The sequence below is a fragment of the Lycorma delicatula genome, chromosome 8 (assembly GCF_047948215.1).
Source record: "Lycorma delicatula isolate Av1 chromosome 8, ASM4794821v1, whole genome shotgun sequence".
Lineage (NCBI taxonomy): Eukaryota > Metazoa > Arthropoda > Insecta > Hemiptera > Fulgoridae > Lycorma > Lycorma delicatula.
In genome coordinates this window covers 138310738-138328317 of record NC_134462.1, presented here as the reverse complement: position 1 = coordinate 138328317, position 17580 = coordinate 138310738, and the positions used below count along the sequence as shown (strand labels likewise).

General features: G+C 31.1%; 1 protein-coding gene and 1 long non-coding RNA gene across 7 annotated transcripts in view; one reads left to right on the top strand and one right to left on the bottom strand.

The window, feature by feature from the left end:
* Positions 1-17580, top strand: part of LOC142328852 (RNA-binding protein Raly) — a 938200-nt gene that overhangs the window by 340443 nt on the left and 580177 nt on the right. The window lies entirely within an intron of this gene.
* Positions 17091-17580, bottom strand: part of LOC142328853 (uncharacterized) — a 343892-nt gene continuing 343402 nt past the window's right edge. The window contains exon 9 of the long non-coding RNA XR_012757372.1: positions 17091-17440. This is a non-coding gene — a long non-coding RNA (uncharacterized LOC142328853). The remainder of the gene's footprint in view (positions 17441-17580) is intronic.

Below are 17580 nucleotides of genomic sequence, written 5' to 3'. Positions count from 1 at the left end.
ACAATAAAAACGGAAAAAGAAAAATGTTAAAAACGCATAACTTTTAGTCAGGTCCGGCCGCTCGGTGAGGTTTGGGGTCCCAGTTTAGTAAATATTAATTTATGTGCGCAATTAGACGAAAATAGAAGAAACCGCAACGATAAACAACCATCACAGCGATTACAAGGCTTCAAAGTTTAGAACATTTTTTGGGGCGGGGGTGCGATTTTTGAAACTTTTTTTTACATAAGTTGTTATTTTTTAATGGTTAACAAATGTAGCTAAGAAAATTATGACCTTAATCGGGAAAAATCTCGTGATACTCAGGGTGACCTTGCTCTACAGCCTCATCCCCTTGACTTTTTAAGTTGAAAATTTAATGGCATTAATGCCCCGTATATAAAAAATAATCTGACCAAGTGTAATCAAAATAGGTTCAGTAGTTCTGGAGATAGGTAGGTGATTTAGAGGTCGACACTGAACACACACAAGGTACATACGAACATTACCATCCGTAAAATTTTTATCCGGGATTACGGGTTCTTTAGGTGTAAAAACATCAAGATCCGGTGAAAACCGCATACGCCCAAATCGGACCGATTACAATACTTTTTCCTTCTAGAGCTACCGCTCTACTACATCTAGAAGGGGGGAAGTAATATATATATATATATATAAAATCATATTTAAATACATGTTATATTTAAAATTTAATCCTTTTTTTAAAATTACAACACCGTAATGTATAATTTTATTAATTTTCATCTATAACATTTGTGTTTGTTCACGAATAACATTTGTATGTCATTCGTGTACTGAGAAGGTTACAACGTGAGGTTAAGCGAGGCGAAATTAAACAAGAGTTCAGTAACACTTGTGAGCGTAAAAATGTGTATTTATATTTCCCGCTTCCTCAGTTATTAATCATCGTACAACAAATGACTGCACAGTATAAAAAGAGCTTCTCAAATTTACTCCGTGAAATATTCTGATATATATATATGAAATTAAATTTATTTATTTATTAAAAAATTAATATATAAATAAACAAATTAATGACAACAAAAAAAGACAAGAAAAGAAGAAAATGACGTACCTTAAATATATATATATTCTGACATAGTGCACATGTGTTGTTAATAACTGTTTGTTTAAGTAAAAAATATTATAGCTTTTTTGTTGAGTAAATTAAAAAATATTTCATTTACTTCATCAAAACTAAATACTTAAAAAAAAAATTGAATAATATTAAAGCGAATATTACATTTTTCGGCATTTGAATATAATTCTATTATTAGAAAATGTAATATAAACCTATAAATCTAGAAATTAGACTAATCCACCGGGTTGCTCTAGCGGTGAAATCGTCGTCGCAAATTAGCTGACTTCGAAGTGAGTGTTTTAAGGTTAAATCCTACAAAAGGCAGTTACTTTTAAACGGATTTGAATACTATATCGTGAATAACGGTGTTTTGTGGCGGTTGGGTTTCGATTAACTACACATCTCAGGAACGATTGACCTGAGACTGAATACTTCATTTACATTCATACATATCATCCTCTGAAGTAATACCTTACGGTGATTCCGGAGGCTAAACACAAAAAGAAAGAATAATTAGATTTATTCAATTCTTACTTAGTTGAATTTTACTTAGTTTGATATGTAATACGTAGAAAAATATTACGACGACATTGATAACATGATTTTTATTTCTATATAAGATTAATAATTGAAAGGCTACATGTCCTCATGCCATTCTTTGTAACATAAAATTTACAAAAAAATAAAAAAATGTTAATTACCGATACCGTTTTAAAAAAAAACATGGAATACATTGAGAAATAAATAAATAAAATAAAATTATGATAATCTTTTATCTCATTCAAGTTAAATTTGAAATAAATATATTTTTAATATTAAGGTAGAAAGTTTAAAAAATGATGAAATTCAGTTACTTATTAGTGATATATGTAAAATGTAAATGAAATATATAAAGAAAGATAAAAACAATGATAAAATGCAGTTATTTGAAGATTATTTTACCAGACAGCAATAACTATTTATATAATTTTTAATTTATAAAGAAAAAACTGAAAATACAGTGAATATGTTGAAGGTCTTGCAAATCATGATTTACAAATTGTACGTGAAATGAGAATATTTTTATAGTTACATAATTTTTTTTTTGAGAGGAGAGTGGAAGAAGTGTTAGGAGAAGACCAATTTGGTTTCAGGAAAAGTATAGGGACAAGGGAAGCAATTTTAGGCCTCAGATTAATAGTAGAAGGAAGATTAAAGAAAAACAAACCAACATACTTGGCGTTTATAGACCTAGAAAAGGCTTTTGATAACGTAGACTGGAATAAAATGTTCAGCATTTTAAAAAAATTAGCGTTCAAATACAGAGATAGAAGAACAATTGCTAACATGTACAGGAACCAAACAGCAACAATAACAATTGAAGAACATAAGAAAGAAGCCCTAATAAGAAAGGGAGTCCGACAAGGATGTTCCCTATCACCGTTACTTTTTAATCTTTAGATGGAACTAGCAGTTAATGATGTTAAAGAACAATTTAGATTCGGAGTAACAGTACAAGGTGAAAAGTTAAAGATGCTACGATTTGCTGATGATATAGTAATTCTAGCCGAGAGTAAAAAGGATTTAGAAGAAACAATGAACGGCATAGATGAAGTCCTACGCAGAACTATCGCATGAAAATAAACAAGAACAAAACAAAAGTAATGAAATGTAGTAGAAATAACAAAGATGGACCGCTGAATGTGAAAATAGGAGGAGAAAAGATTATGGAGGTAGAAGAATTTTGTTATTTGGGAAGTAAAATTACTAAAGATGGACGAAGCAGGAGCGATATAAAATGCCGAATAGCACAAGCTAAACGAGCCTTCAGTAAGAAATATAATTTGTTTACATCAAAAATTAATTTAAATGTCAGGAAAAGATTTTTGAAAGTGTATGTTTGGAGCGTCGCTTTATATGGAAGTGAAACTTGGACAATCGGAGTATCTGAGAAGAAAAGATTAGAAGCTTTTGAAATGCGGTGCTATAGGAGAATGTTAAAAATCAGATGGGTGGATAAAGCGACAAATGAAGAGGTATTGCGGCAAATAGATGAAGAAAGAAGCATTTGGAAAAATATAGTTAAAAGAAGAGACAGACTTATAGGCCACATACTAAGGCATCCTGGAATAGTCGCTTTAATATTGGAAGGACAGGTAGAAGGAAAAAATTGTGTAGGCAGGCCACATTTGGAGTATGTAAAACAAATTGTTGGGGATGTAGGATGTAGAGGGTATACTGAGATGAAACGACTAGCACTAGATAGGGAATCTTGGAGAGCTGCATCAAACCACTCAAATGACTGAAGACAAAAAAAAAAAAAAATAATTTTTTAAACAAATATTAAATTTAGACGGCTTATTTTAAAAATAATTTCTCTTTAAGTTAATCATTATTGCAGAAATTTTTCCATTTACATCAATGAAGTTAATTTTATTATGATTATAAATATTAATCGTTTGTCTGTATAATTGCGTTTTGTATTACAAATAACATTTGGTGAAATATTTTAGTTCATATTACAGGCAAAAAAAAAAAAAAAAAAATAGAGATTGATGTTAAATTTATAACACATTTTACAATTCCAAAATAAAACTGACTTATAATTTAATTAACGTAATGGGATTGAGGGGTGAAAATGGATTGGTATTTGTTATCTCATCGGCATTGTTCTACTTTTTTTGATGCAACCTCTTCAGAATTCATGAAAAAACCAATAATAATGTTTATTTAAGGTGGAAAAAGTATATTTTTTTAATGAAAAATAAAAATTAAAAAACATTATATTACGCATATTACACTTTATATGCATATTATACGCTACTTAACGTTAATTAGAAGAGGATAGCGAGCGTAGGTTATGTTGATATACATATGATTCGTCACATATGTTTGACACAGAGTCAACATAATCTAAGTGTTTTGTAAATTTTATTTTTCTTAAAAAATGTACTTTTTCCGTCTTAAATAAACGTTATTATTCATTTTCTCACGAACTCTGAAAAGTTTGCGTAAAAGAAAATGAAAAAAGTGGCGGTGCGAACAAATAAGTACCAATGAATTTTATTCTGGAGCAGAAGAATTAGGTATATACTATTCATGCATAAAATTTTACGGCTCAAAAATCTTCAAAACTACTAAATCAATTTCATTGAGATTTAAATACGCTGTAGTAGTATATTTGAAGTTGAATGTAAAAGTTTGGTCGAATCGTTCTTTAGTTCGCTCAATTTAAGGTCGGCAATAGAAAACACAACCTTGATTTGAAGTTATGTATCAGTGGTGATCTGAGGTGTGTGGTATTTTTTCAAACGCGTTTATGCATCGTGTTTCAGTAGCGAGCGAGTTTAATTTCTTGATGCTTGTGTGTAGGATGTACTCGTTATTTTTAATTATTTCATCGATTACGGTTATAATAATTTTATTTTTATTAAATAAACAGAAAATATATTTCAATATTAAATAATAACTCATTTAATTTTTTTTTTTGTAACAAAGATGGACCGCTGAATGTGAAAATAGGAGGAGAAAAGATTATGGAGGTAGAAGAATTTTGTTATTTGGGAAGTAGAATTACTAAAGATGGACGAATCAGGAGCGATATAAAATGCCGAATAGCACAGGCGAAACGAGCCTTCAGTAAGAAATATAATTTGTTTACATCAAAAATTAATTTAAATGTCAGGAAAAGATTTTTGAAAGTATATGTTTGGAGTGTCGCTTTATATGGAAGTGAAACTTGGACGATCGGAGTATCTGAGAAGAAAAGATTAGAAGCTTTTGAAATGCGGTGCTATAGGAGAATGTTAAAAATCAGACGGGTGGATAAAGTGACAAATGAAGAGGTATTGCGGCAAATAGATGAAGAAAGAAGCGTTTGGAAAAATATAGTTAAAAGAAGAGACAGACTTATAGGCCACATACTAAGGCTTTCTGGAATAGTCGCTTTAACATTGGAAGGACAGGTAGAAGGGAAAAATTGTGTAGGCAGGCCACGTTTAGAATATGTAAAACAAATTGTTAGGGATGTAGGATGTAGAGGGTATACTGAAATGAAACAACTAGCACTAGATAGGGAATCTTGGAGAGCTGCATCAAATCAGTCAAATGACTGAAGAAAAAAAAAAAAAATTTCTTTCACAAAAGTTTATACAAAATAAAATAACGAAAAGTCGGTCTTCTTGCGCGGAATGCGTAAGAATCTTTTAACAATTAAAACAATAATAAATTATATATTTAAAAGAAAAATAAATTTCAAATAGTTTTCTGTAATTTAATTTTGTATTTATCTATTTATTAAAGAATTATAATTATAAAATTTTAGATAATTTGTAACGCTATTGGGAAAAATATCCTTAAAAAATTATACACAAATTAGAAGTTCCCAAAGTATGAATCATGGCTCACAGCCATGTACTCATATGTATCATAGTACGAATCAGTGGTGAGCCGAATAAACGGTTTGATCGGTCGCGAAAACTTTAACATATTATAAAAATTGGTTTGGCGAACTCAAATTTAAATAATACTAGTTCTAGGTGTGACAAAAGCTATCTAGTCTAGCCGTGTGAATAACTTAACGTATTTATAACAACTTACCTATGTGATGAAGCATTTTCTGAATTCGCATTATTGAAAAATAAATGTAAAATGTTTTTACGTTGAACCAGACATGACACTTAAAACTGAATTTCTTTACCTAAAAGCATAGGATATTAACAAAGTATACGCAATATCATCCCGGTCATTAATTTTCCATCCTCATGTATTCGCTTTAAGTTTGTTTCCTTAAATTACGAATATGAAAAAAAGACTTTGTTTATCGTTTTTTTACGACTGCCCAAAAAGGAGTGTAATCTATTTAGGATGTATGTTTGTTCCAACGTAGCAACTCAACGGCCTAACCGATGTAGATTTATGACCCCGTGTCCTTACGTTTCCAGGAGTGTAACAGGCTATATGTATAAATTACTATATGTGTATATTTATTGTTGAAATGATTACCTTAAATATAATATTAGAAAGAGTTTGAAAAGTAATAGCAGTATAAATCTATTAATTATTGGGAATATATAATAATTATATGCTATTTAGTGAACCACAACCTATTTGGACTGGTCGGGTTGCTGATAATTTAACTGTGGTAACCGCTGATTTAAGTAACGAGAAGAAAGGTAAAATAATGTACTAAAAAAGAACTAAACTTTTTTCTACTGCATAAAAAACATAACTTTTATAATTTTGTGAAATTTTATACTTTAAAAACAATCTCTTTAATGATTTAAATATTCAAGAAGAAGAAAACTCCGTTAACTAAAATGGCAGATACAGATTTACTGTTGTATAAAAATAAGTGATAAAATATTTATCTTTGCGATCAAGTATTATAACAAATTTCTTTGAAAATAAAATGTTACATTTAATTGTTTAAAGATGTCTGAAATGGGAAGCGATGTTTAACAATGTACAACAAGTTAGACAAGAGCACTGCAGTTAGGAATGCAACTGCATTCGGAATACACGACAGTACAGCGGTCGATGATGACATATGGGCGTGCGTTGCTCCCCATTTAATCGGGAGGAGAGGGTCAGGGGTCTGTGTTCGAATCTCGGCTCGTGTCCAACTGTGAGTGTAGCTGTCTATCCGAGTGATTCATCGACGACTGATCGTTCTCTCCACCCTTTTCTGTGATTTCCCTTCCTACCGTTCTTCAATACCGTACCTCAACCAATAATATTATTTTCGATGACCATTCCCGCTAATATTTCCCTCTATTTTGATGAACGAAAATAACTTTTCCGATGATTTAAAAAAAAATACATATCTGTCACGAACGAGCTTTTCAGTTTTTATTGATGCCCTCTCCCTTTTACGGTAACCACGTCACGTTTTCTGATTAAATTGTTTGTAAACTCCCACTCCGTTTAGTTGATACATTCAATATTTACACGATAATAAGTTTTATACGTCAAGAGAAAAAAATATATCGAAATTATGAGCAGTACTTAACTAGTTTTCTTAAAACTAAAAATAAAAAAAAAAAAATTAAAGAAAAAAAAATAAATATCGAAATGGTATTTTTACTTTTTTTTTTCTCGGCTCTAACAGGAAGTATTTTCATCAAACACGGAAACCTAGGTATTAAATTATTATATAAAGCGTAAAAAAAATCTAGTTTTTGTTAGAATTAAAAAAAATTTTGACATGAAAGTATTAAGTCCGTAAAATAAAAACAAAAATATTATAACATTAATCTACGGTTATTAATATTAATCCATGAATATTACAATATCATATTTTTTTGATTTTTTAATAGGATTTTATTTTATTATCGTTAAATAAATAACTTGAAAAGGGGTTATTTGACTGTTATTTTTTTTTTAAAATATAATTTTTTTATTCTGTTATTACACACTCGTGTTAATTAAACGTTAAAAACCTATTGATTGGTTAATTCGAAAAAAATATAAATAGCGATCGTGAGGCTCAGTACTTATGAGAAGGAATCTTTACAAAGAAAGACGACTATAGCCAGGCTAACGGAAAACGATACTTGATTGAATTTGAGCTGTTATAAATTTTTAACGTTAAAAAAAAAAATAGTAAAAAATCATGTAATGTAATGTAAAACAGACCAGTGTTTACACTGGTCTGTTTTACATTATTTAGGTCTTTTGCAGTAGACACTCTCATTTGTCTAAAGTTTAAATAAGTTTAAACAACACCAGCGATTCCCAAACTGTGCGCCGCGGCGCTCCGGGGAGCCGCGGACTCTTCATAGGGGCGCCGTGAAATATTGTAAAAGCTTCGTAATTTATTGAACTAAAACATTTATAATTATTGATTTAATGTTAATAAAGTAAAGAAATTTAAAAAAATTGTTAAATAATGAAAATACACGAGTTCTATTTATTTTTTATCTCTTACGAGCAGTCATACTTTTACTTATGGTAGGGTGCTATGGAAAAATTTTAACTGAAAAAGGACGCCGCGACTCGGAAAAGTTTGAATACCACTGAACTAAAACATATACGAAGAACATACTTATGCTTCTTTCTGTGCCCAAGACAAAGTGTATGCTTCTCAAGGGTGCAGAAAAATTATCATACAGTCCAAAACCCCCATATTAAGTATAAAGGCTGTGTTATCAGCCGAATTAGAGTTCATAAGTACCTAGGTGTTTTTTTTTTTTTTTTTTTTGATGAGAAGTTGCTGTTTAGCAACCACATTAGACAAGTAGCAGTGGACACCGTCTCTGTGATGCACAAGCTTAAGAAGATTGCTCGGAAGGATTACGGGCTGTCGGGCCGTCTTTGGTGTCTTTTAAATTATGGCCTCTTATGCTGCGTCCGTTTGGGCGCATAGGCTAGAAAGAAATCGAGTACTTATTCAAATTGTTAGGAATTCCCAGCGCAGAGCCTTAATCGTATCCACTGGTGTGTTTAATACATCCTCCTACGAGGCTACCACCGTATTGGGAAAGGTTCTCCCAATCAATTTAGTGGTAAAAGTTCGGGCGGCCGTGTGGAAATTGCGAAGAGGTAGGGAGCTCGAGGTATTTGGGATGCGGTTTCGAGTCGGGCCTGTACCGGAGCGGAACGGTGATCGCAATGCACCGGTTCTAAATTTCGAAGAGTTGCCTATCTCCCGCCTGCGGAGGAGGCTTTACAGCTTCGCGATGGAAGCATGGCAGCAAGAATGGCACGCCACAACTAAGAATAGGTCTTTGTATAGATTTATACAGGACTTGGGAGGATGGTAAGCCTCTAGCTTCTTTTTAAGGGCAACGAGAGCACAAGTTCTCTCCAACCACGCGAATTTGATCCGATATTTGATTCGGTTCCACCTGGCAGCTGATGAGCTGTGAGTTTACGGGTAGGTTCAATCATTCAAGATAACAAAACCGGACTTCCTAATTTAACCACAATATTGTATTCGCGTAATGTTATCTGCTGGGGCAAAGGTTGCCATTATCGAATTATTGTCACTGAATTCAGTCTTTTGTTAGTGATTTAGCGAGTAATTTTTTAGTTTTTACAGTTTAGAAAATGTTGCTTTTACAATTAATCAGTGACGTACCTCAATCGACTGCTACTGAATTTTTTCCATGGAAGAAAATTCATAAATTCCCATCATGTGCTGTGAGTTTTACTTTTCACACAAGTGGCGATGGCGGTGTCGGGGACAAAGGTATCGAACCGAAATCGATCTACGAAAAGGCACGTGGCTCGAGGGCTCCAAATTACCACTCGATAGCTTCAACCGATTGGGAAAATTTCCTATGACAATTTTGTAAGAATTCACTGTTGAAAAATCCCATTAAAATCGGGGGCCTGGGTAAAACAGTCGAGATTGACGAAAGTAATTTATTACGTAGAAAACAACACATCGAAGGCCGCGTTCTGCCAGAACAGCTGGTTTTCTAGAGCATATGTGGAAAGGACAGACGATGTTTTCAATACGCCGTTCCGATGAAAACGGCAGAAACGCCAGAAGTTGTATCATAACATCTATACTACTAGGAATAACAATAATGTCGGATTGCTGGGCATGTTATTCCAACGTCGCTTGATTTCCTGGAGAGAGTTATACTTACTACTCTCTCCACGATAGTGGAAATTTTGCAGCCCCTGTTTGAGGATCCCTATGAAAACAGTAGCGAGTAAGAGGGGGTCGATTAAACGCAGAAATATTCGTTAATGTGGGGCACGCAGAGACCGCCTTGACTCGTACCTGTGAATATCTATGGAGAATATGCGTTTAGGGAAACTACTTTTCAGACCAAATACTGCAAGTCATCCGTGTTTTCTGGCCGCTTCAGTTAGGCTAGGTTAGATTAGATTAAGTTAAGTTAACCCACCGGGTTGGTCTAGTGGTGAAGCGTCTTCCCACATCAGCTGATTTGGAAGTCGAGAGTTCCAGCGTTCAAGACCTAGTCAGTTACTTTTACACGGATTTGAATACTAGATCGTGGATATCGGTGTTCTTTCTCGGTCGGGTTTCAATTAACCAAACATCTCAGGAATGGTCGAACTGAGAGTGTACAAGACTACACTTATTTACACTCATACATATCATCCTCATTCATCTTCTGAAGTATTATCTGAGGCTAAACAAAAGAAGAAAGAAAGATTAAGTTAGGTCAACTCACCGGGTTGGTCTAGCGTTGAACGCGTCTTCGCAAATCAGCTGTTTTCGAAGCCGAGAGTTCCAACGTTCAAATCCTAGTAAAGGCAGTTACCTTTATACGAATTTGAAGACTAGATCGCGGATACCGGTGTTCTTTGGTAGTTGGGTTTCAATTAACCGCACATTTCAGAAATGGTCGACCTGAGACTGTACAAGACTACATTTCACGTACACTCATACATATCATCCTCTGAACTAATACCTGATTGTGATTCCCGAAGGCTAAATAGGGGAAAAAAAGATTAAGTTAGGCCAGATTTTTTTTTTTTAATGGGGACGTCTACCGCTAGAAGAGCCCATAATTTTACTATGAAGTCTATTAAATACCATTAAAACCCAACGTTCATATATTTCAGAATAACGTTAAATATCTACTTTTTGTTTAATTAATTAAATTAAATTTCAAGTTATTGACTGTTTTTACCGGTAACGGGTCTTAACAAAATTATATTTTCGTCAAGTAATGCTATCGAAATTTTTTTCAATAGTAGCAAACAGTTGTTATAATAGATAACAGTAGTAAACAATAGTAAACAGTATAACGAAAGAAATTCAAAAAAAAAATGCGGGTGAATATAAAATTAGAATCATATTTATTAAGAAAATTGAAATAAAAGTCAAAAGTAATTTCTTAAAAAGCCCGACGATTGTTTTTTTTTTGGAGGTAGAAAGGAAATCACGTACATTCCGTAACTAGATAAACCATAAAAACCCTATTACTAAAATCACCACGGGGCAATAGTTAGTTTTCGTATGGCATGAAAAAGATATATTTTTTTGACTCGAGCCTTTTATTATTAATGCCAAAGAAAAGAAGATTTAGAAAGATTTTTTGTAAAGCAATAATCATAAGTAATAGAGGTTAAAGTATAGTTTCCTCATATAAAAATAGGAGTAGGATTAAACAAAATATAAGAATTTAAAAAAATATATAACGATTCTAAACAGATAAAAATTTATATTATTGGATTTCAGGGAGAGTAACAACAAATGGGAAATATTTAAATATAAAAATATTGATAAGAAAAGGAAAAAAATTCTCTCTCCAAAATGTTAATTATTTTTGTGTAAATAAAAAAAAATCTTTTGTGTGCACCACATGACTTGCTTGTACGCTTATTAAATTACATATACACATTTTTTTTGCTGCGCTTCATTTAAACTTATTTTATTTAAAAGTGAGATACAATCCTCCAATTCTTTTAATAAATTGGACAGTTACACAATTGCTGAAATATTAGTTTTTATTAACGTCAAATATTTATACGGTTATTAATCCAACAATCTTACATGAAATATTAGGATACAGTAAAAGTCCCTTTATTACTCGTATTATTAGATCAGTATTATTCGTATCTTCGTGAGTTGCTGATTAACAAACGTTTCAGATTTCTGGTGTGTCGTATAAATAAAAGTTAATAATAATTAAACTATTCCGTTTAGTAAACTCCTATATACCGGTTACAAATGTTAATTTCGACCTTACGGTGTAAAATATTCAGTCTTTATTATTGGATTACTTGGTGAATCAAAAATGAAAGGGAAACAATCATACAGAAAAAAGAGAAATAACATTAAGAAATATTTCTAAAAAAAAAAAACGACAAGAAGAAGAATGTGAAGAGGAACAAAAGGTTAAGAACAAGGGAAGAATAAAAAAAATTAAGAGAAGATGATAAACATAAAGAGGAAGAAACCGTTAAGACTAAGGAAAGAACAAAAAGATTAAGAGAGGATGATGAATATAAAGAGAGATAAAATTTGAAAACTAGATAACGTGTACACAAATTAAGATGAGAAGAATTATATCAAAACAAAGAGCGATTAAATGATTGGCAACAAAAAAATAAAAAATAAACGAATGATGATCAACTCCGACTTAGGGAGACTATTGTCCGACAATATCAGACGAGTAATGAACTAAAAGATAAGAATTTATTGCAAATTTATTAAAGATCGGGCATGTATGCCTCAGTGTATATGTTATTCATGCGAGTATATTTTTCAGTCACTCTATATTTATCTTTAAAGTAGCAAAAATTGAATAGAAATTCCAGAAAAATTAAATAGAAATTAAACTAAAAAATCGAAAAATAATACGAATTTAAATTATTCTTAAATTTTATTAATATTTATTCTAAATTAATATCAAATAAACAGATTTTTCACCAAATCTATTAAATATACACATATGTAATAACGCCTACTGAATTACATATACACATTTTTAAAAGTACATAAAATTTTATTTCACTAATAACTACGAATTTTTTCATATATTTTTTAATTTTTATATTGAACAATTATTTATTGTAACTCTTTTTTTACAATCACAGGTTAATAATTATTAATAAATCAAGATATTTCAATTAAAAAAAGTGAAAAAATAAATTATAAAAAATTAATTAAAATAAAACAAATTAATTAAAAAAAACGATTCGAACCGAATCGTGCCTTCTTACGTGCCTTCGCTTGTAAGATCCAAATATTTTATTAATTAAAATTTATTTGGCTATAACGCTGGAACCGATGAAAATAAGTACCACTTACGTTATTTCGTTGAAACGCTCTCAATGAGGGCTTATTACTGCAGTTAAGAAATAGTTCAAAATCGAGATTTTGAACTTTTTAAAACCTTCCCAATGACTGAAAAACAGACCCAATTATTTGGCATTTTGAAACTTTTGATTTAGTCGATTGTATTCAAAAGAGGAGGTGTACAACTAGATGTTACAACAGTCCTAAATCAGAAATTTCAACATCGTGCGGCTAACCGTTTTTGAGTTATACGAGATACGTACATACAGACCTCACGCCGAAACTAGTCAATATGGATTCAGGGATGATTAAAATGAATATTTCCGTTGAAATCTGAAAACCGAAATTTTTCGCGATCACAATACTTCCTTTACTTCGTACAAGGAAGTAAAAATAAAAATTAGTTATTTTTATCTAAAAAAAAAAGAAAAACCATGTCAAATTTACAGGCATGGCTATTATATTTTACAGAAAAATAATTTTATTTTTGTGTACCATATTGTAACCTTTAAAAAATGAAATATATCGCTTTTACAGAATATGCCTAATAACTTTGTTGAAGAGTTCAGCCTATACATTCTCTTTAAAAACAGTTTTGTTGGTTTATTCATAAAAATGTAAAAATATACCTTAAATAAGGTACAAGTATATATTTTTATAGTATCATAGGCTCTACTGTTCCTATTACCAGCTTTTGTATTCTTGATAGAATAAAAACTGTTATTTTTCCCTTTGATCTATTACTACTTCTATCCAACACTTCAGTCTTTATTATTGCGGATACCTTAAGAAAACCTAAACGAAATTTCATTACCGTGAATTTTATAGCTTATACCAGGCAACATCTTTATCGCAGAACAAAAAAAAAGGAGAGAAACGTTTAAAAACACTGATGAGGTAAAGAATGTAGCACACACACACACACACACACACACACATACATATATATATATGTATATTTTTTTCTTACTATTATTTTTATTAAAACAATTCTCTATTTTAATTTAAAATTTTTTAGTTTATGTAAATTTTAATTTAGATAACGTTAAAAAATATTAAAACCTGAACGGTTAAAAGTAAATAGTAACGATTACAGAATTGCTCTTGTATAAAAGTAAATATATTAGTATTTATTTATTGAAAACAACAAACACCCGCGCGCGCATGAAGATATATATATATATATATATATATATATACTTTCTCTTTCACTCTCTCTCTCTCTCTCTCTCTCTCTCTCGCCAATATATCTTCTTCTGTATAAATAATGTATAAAAATGAATGTTTGGGTTTTAAAGCTACGTAATATTTCTTAACTTTCACGTACATTGATTATTTATACGTGAAAAGAAAGAGCAATTCAGTTTTAGCTGTGCGGAAGTTCTAAAATCTACACATTATGGTTTGCGTGCTAGCTTCGCAATTTAAATGATGCACCTTGACGATGAAGACTTTCTTTATCGTGTCGTATTCGGTGAGAAATCAACATTTCGTGTTAATGGAAAAGTAGACGCTCATAATGTGCATATCCGGGGATCAGAAAATCCTCACGAAATATTGCAGTATGAACTAGGCTCCCCAAAACTGAGTTTTTTATTCGGCAACAAGATGGTGCGCCTCCTCACCCGTATAACGCTGTACGTGACTGATTGAACGAAATTCTCCCCGACCGCTGGATCGGTCGTCGGGGATCAGTGACAGGGTTTGTTTTTCCGAGGCCTTCGCGTTCGCCTGATAAGACCACATGCGATTTTTCTCTTTGGGGTTTTATAAACGATCAAGTATATGTGGCACCGTTACCGGCCGATCTACTCGACTTCAGACACAGGATTGAAGCAGCTGTCCTATCAATTATTCCATACTTCCTGGGATGAACTGTCCTATCTCCTGGATCTGTGGTGTGTGACGAATAATGCTCACATTGAACGCTTATAGGAAAAACAACAAAACTAAATGAAAGAGTTGCTCTTTCATTTCATGTATAATTTATCAATATAAATAAAACTTAGTAAATATTACGTAACTTTAAAACCCCAATATTAATTTTGAAACACTCGTTGTATATATATGTATAGTAGGACAATTAGAAGTGGAAAAATAATAATATCGGGACAAAAAGGGTATCGGAAAATTAAAAACAACATTTGGAAATTTAAGCATAGGAACATTTGATTCTATACCCTTCAAACTTATGGAAATGCCACCAAAGAAAAGAAAGAGTATCGATTAGATAACTTCTGCAGACTAAAAAAACGCCATTGCGCGTCGGAAACACCTGGACAACGGGAGCTTCGTCTACGGCAGGAGCTTATGAGAACTTCTACGTCAAGAATGAGGGAATCGTTTTAGGAACGAGAGTTTGCGTCTAGAATAAGTTCGACGCAGAATGGAGGAATAAAGAATCGTGAATCGATATTCTGATCTGAATTAGGGTTATTTAATTACAATGGTGGGTGCGATTACTATACTCACCCTAACGTCGTAATAGATGGTTGGATGTTGTAAGAAACCTTTGTCGGGCAAAGAAATATAAAGGTGAGCACGCCGGGGAACTGATTTAGTGTGTGTGTGTGTCACACACACACACACACACACACACACACACACAAAATATATACATAGAAAAGAGAACGAGAGAGAAATAGAGAGAGGTAAAATAACACAGATAAAAAGTAACCTAGATTTCTTTAAGAGTTTTTTAGTTCATTCACCATTTTACATTTAATTAGTCTTTTATCATAATTATATCACTGCTTTTGTAAATAATACGTAACAAAAGATTAAAAACCTATTTGATTACAAAAAAATATAGTACATTTAGTTTCTTTTTAAGACTGCCTATTTTGTCCCGATATAAGTTTGGAAAAGTCTTTGCGGTTTCTTCATTGACAAAAAAAATTAATACAGATTTGGCTACCCAACTTTTCTTTATTTCTTTGGGAAAAAATTATTTTATTGTTATTCTGGTTAAGTTGTATTACTTTATTAATTTCAACAATATTTTCAGGATGAATGTGTGATATTCAGGTTCCGTTTTAACCGAAATATCAAAATGTTAGCTCTTTCATTTTAGTCAACTTCTGAGAGTCTATATACCTTGAGTTATTCTAAATTATTAAGAGTTAAGAAATTTAATTATAAACGTAAACGGTTCTTAAATTAGCAAAGAATTTAAAAAAGTATGACAAACACCACCAGTGACGAATTTTTTTGTCAAATCTTTGAGTAATGAAACAGATGTTTATCCCGATTCCATTCAACCCCGTTTTTCATTTTATTTCTATTTATGTATTACAGATTTTAATTAACTACAACCACGTGAAGCTATATAACAATATAAGTATTACTTAGTGATATAAATCCTTGCAATTACACCTGAAAATACTAGTACTATATTATGATGTATTTCAGTTCATCTAAGAACATTGTTCAGCGTTACTCGCGGTATTTTTTCTAAAATTAGATAATCTAAACAAAAAAATTGTTTTATTACGTTACCAACTGTAATTAAAAAAAAAACTTTCTATTGTTAATCCACCAGATATTAGATTGCAGTAAAAGATAATATTAAAAAAATAGGTAAATAATCATCTAAGAAATATGAAAACGTAAAAATCACTTCATTAATTTGACGGATATAAAAGATAAACGGAAACTTATTTGTCGAAAATATTCATTTCTGTAGTTCCTTTCGGGCCAGAGAATGAAAGTTCCTTTTTGGATATTATCTGAACGTGTGGAGCTTTCTTCCAAAATAATTATAACGATACGGAGACGCCGAAACAATATGTAAATTTAAAAACGGTCGTAATAATTTGTTAAGGGACAACGAAAATAAAAAAAAATTTGTCGATTATATACTTTTACGTGATTTTTATTTTTAATGTTAAAATATATTTATACACTACGGTAAAAACTAATTACATATTATTAATAATAAAATAAAACTAAATCTTGCTTACTTTAGGTAATTTATTACTGTTCTATTTAATACGAAAAACATAGATTAAAAGTGAAATAAGTTAAAGCATAATCTCTTTCATGTATATCTAAATAGAGAACTGAAAATTTATGATGTTTGGCTCTTTTACAAAAATTATTAATGTTACCACCAAGACTAGGTTAACAAGAGTTTAAATCACGATTTAAATGAGCAAATAATTTTAATAATAATGAAAAATAAACAAAATTACGCGAAATTGCTCGCAATATTAGATTTTAATTTTATACAAGTGTAGAATAGCGATAAAAATGTTTTATTAATTTATAAAGTTTTATCGAGCAGCAGTAGTTAAACACCCGATTGAGCGAAGGAACATACGGTTTTAAGAAAAAATAATATTAAATTTTAAAATTACAAAATTCTATTTTTAAGAAACACAACTTTTGGTACTCTACAAGAAATTACTGTATTATTTAACGCTTAAGATTTACATAACTTCTGTATGCCTTTAAAAATAAACCAGAAATCTTTGTATTATCACCGTAAAAATCAAAAGCACAGTTTATCATGCGTTAAACACTTGTAAATGTAGTTCTATATCTTTAACGATTAGTTTCATGCTTAATAGATCCTTTATAAATCATACTAGCCTTATTTCCCAATCAGTTCTCCGATACTGTGTGCAGCTTTATTTGATTATTGAAGTTGACTTAAAAAAAAAAAAATTAAAGAAAGATAATTTTTTCTAAAAATTGCTATGTAAGAAAATAAATATGTACAAAAATTAAAAAAAAAAAAAATAAATAAAATACTTATTATCGTATTTCACGAATTAATTAATATTTAAAA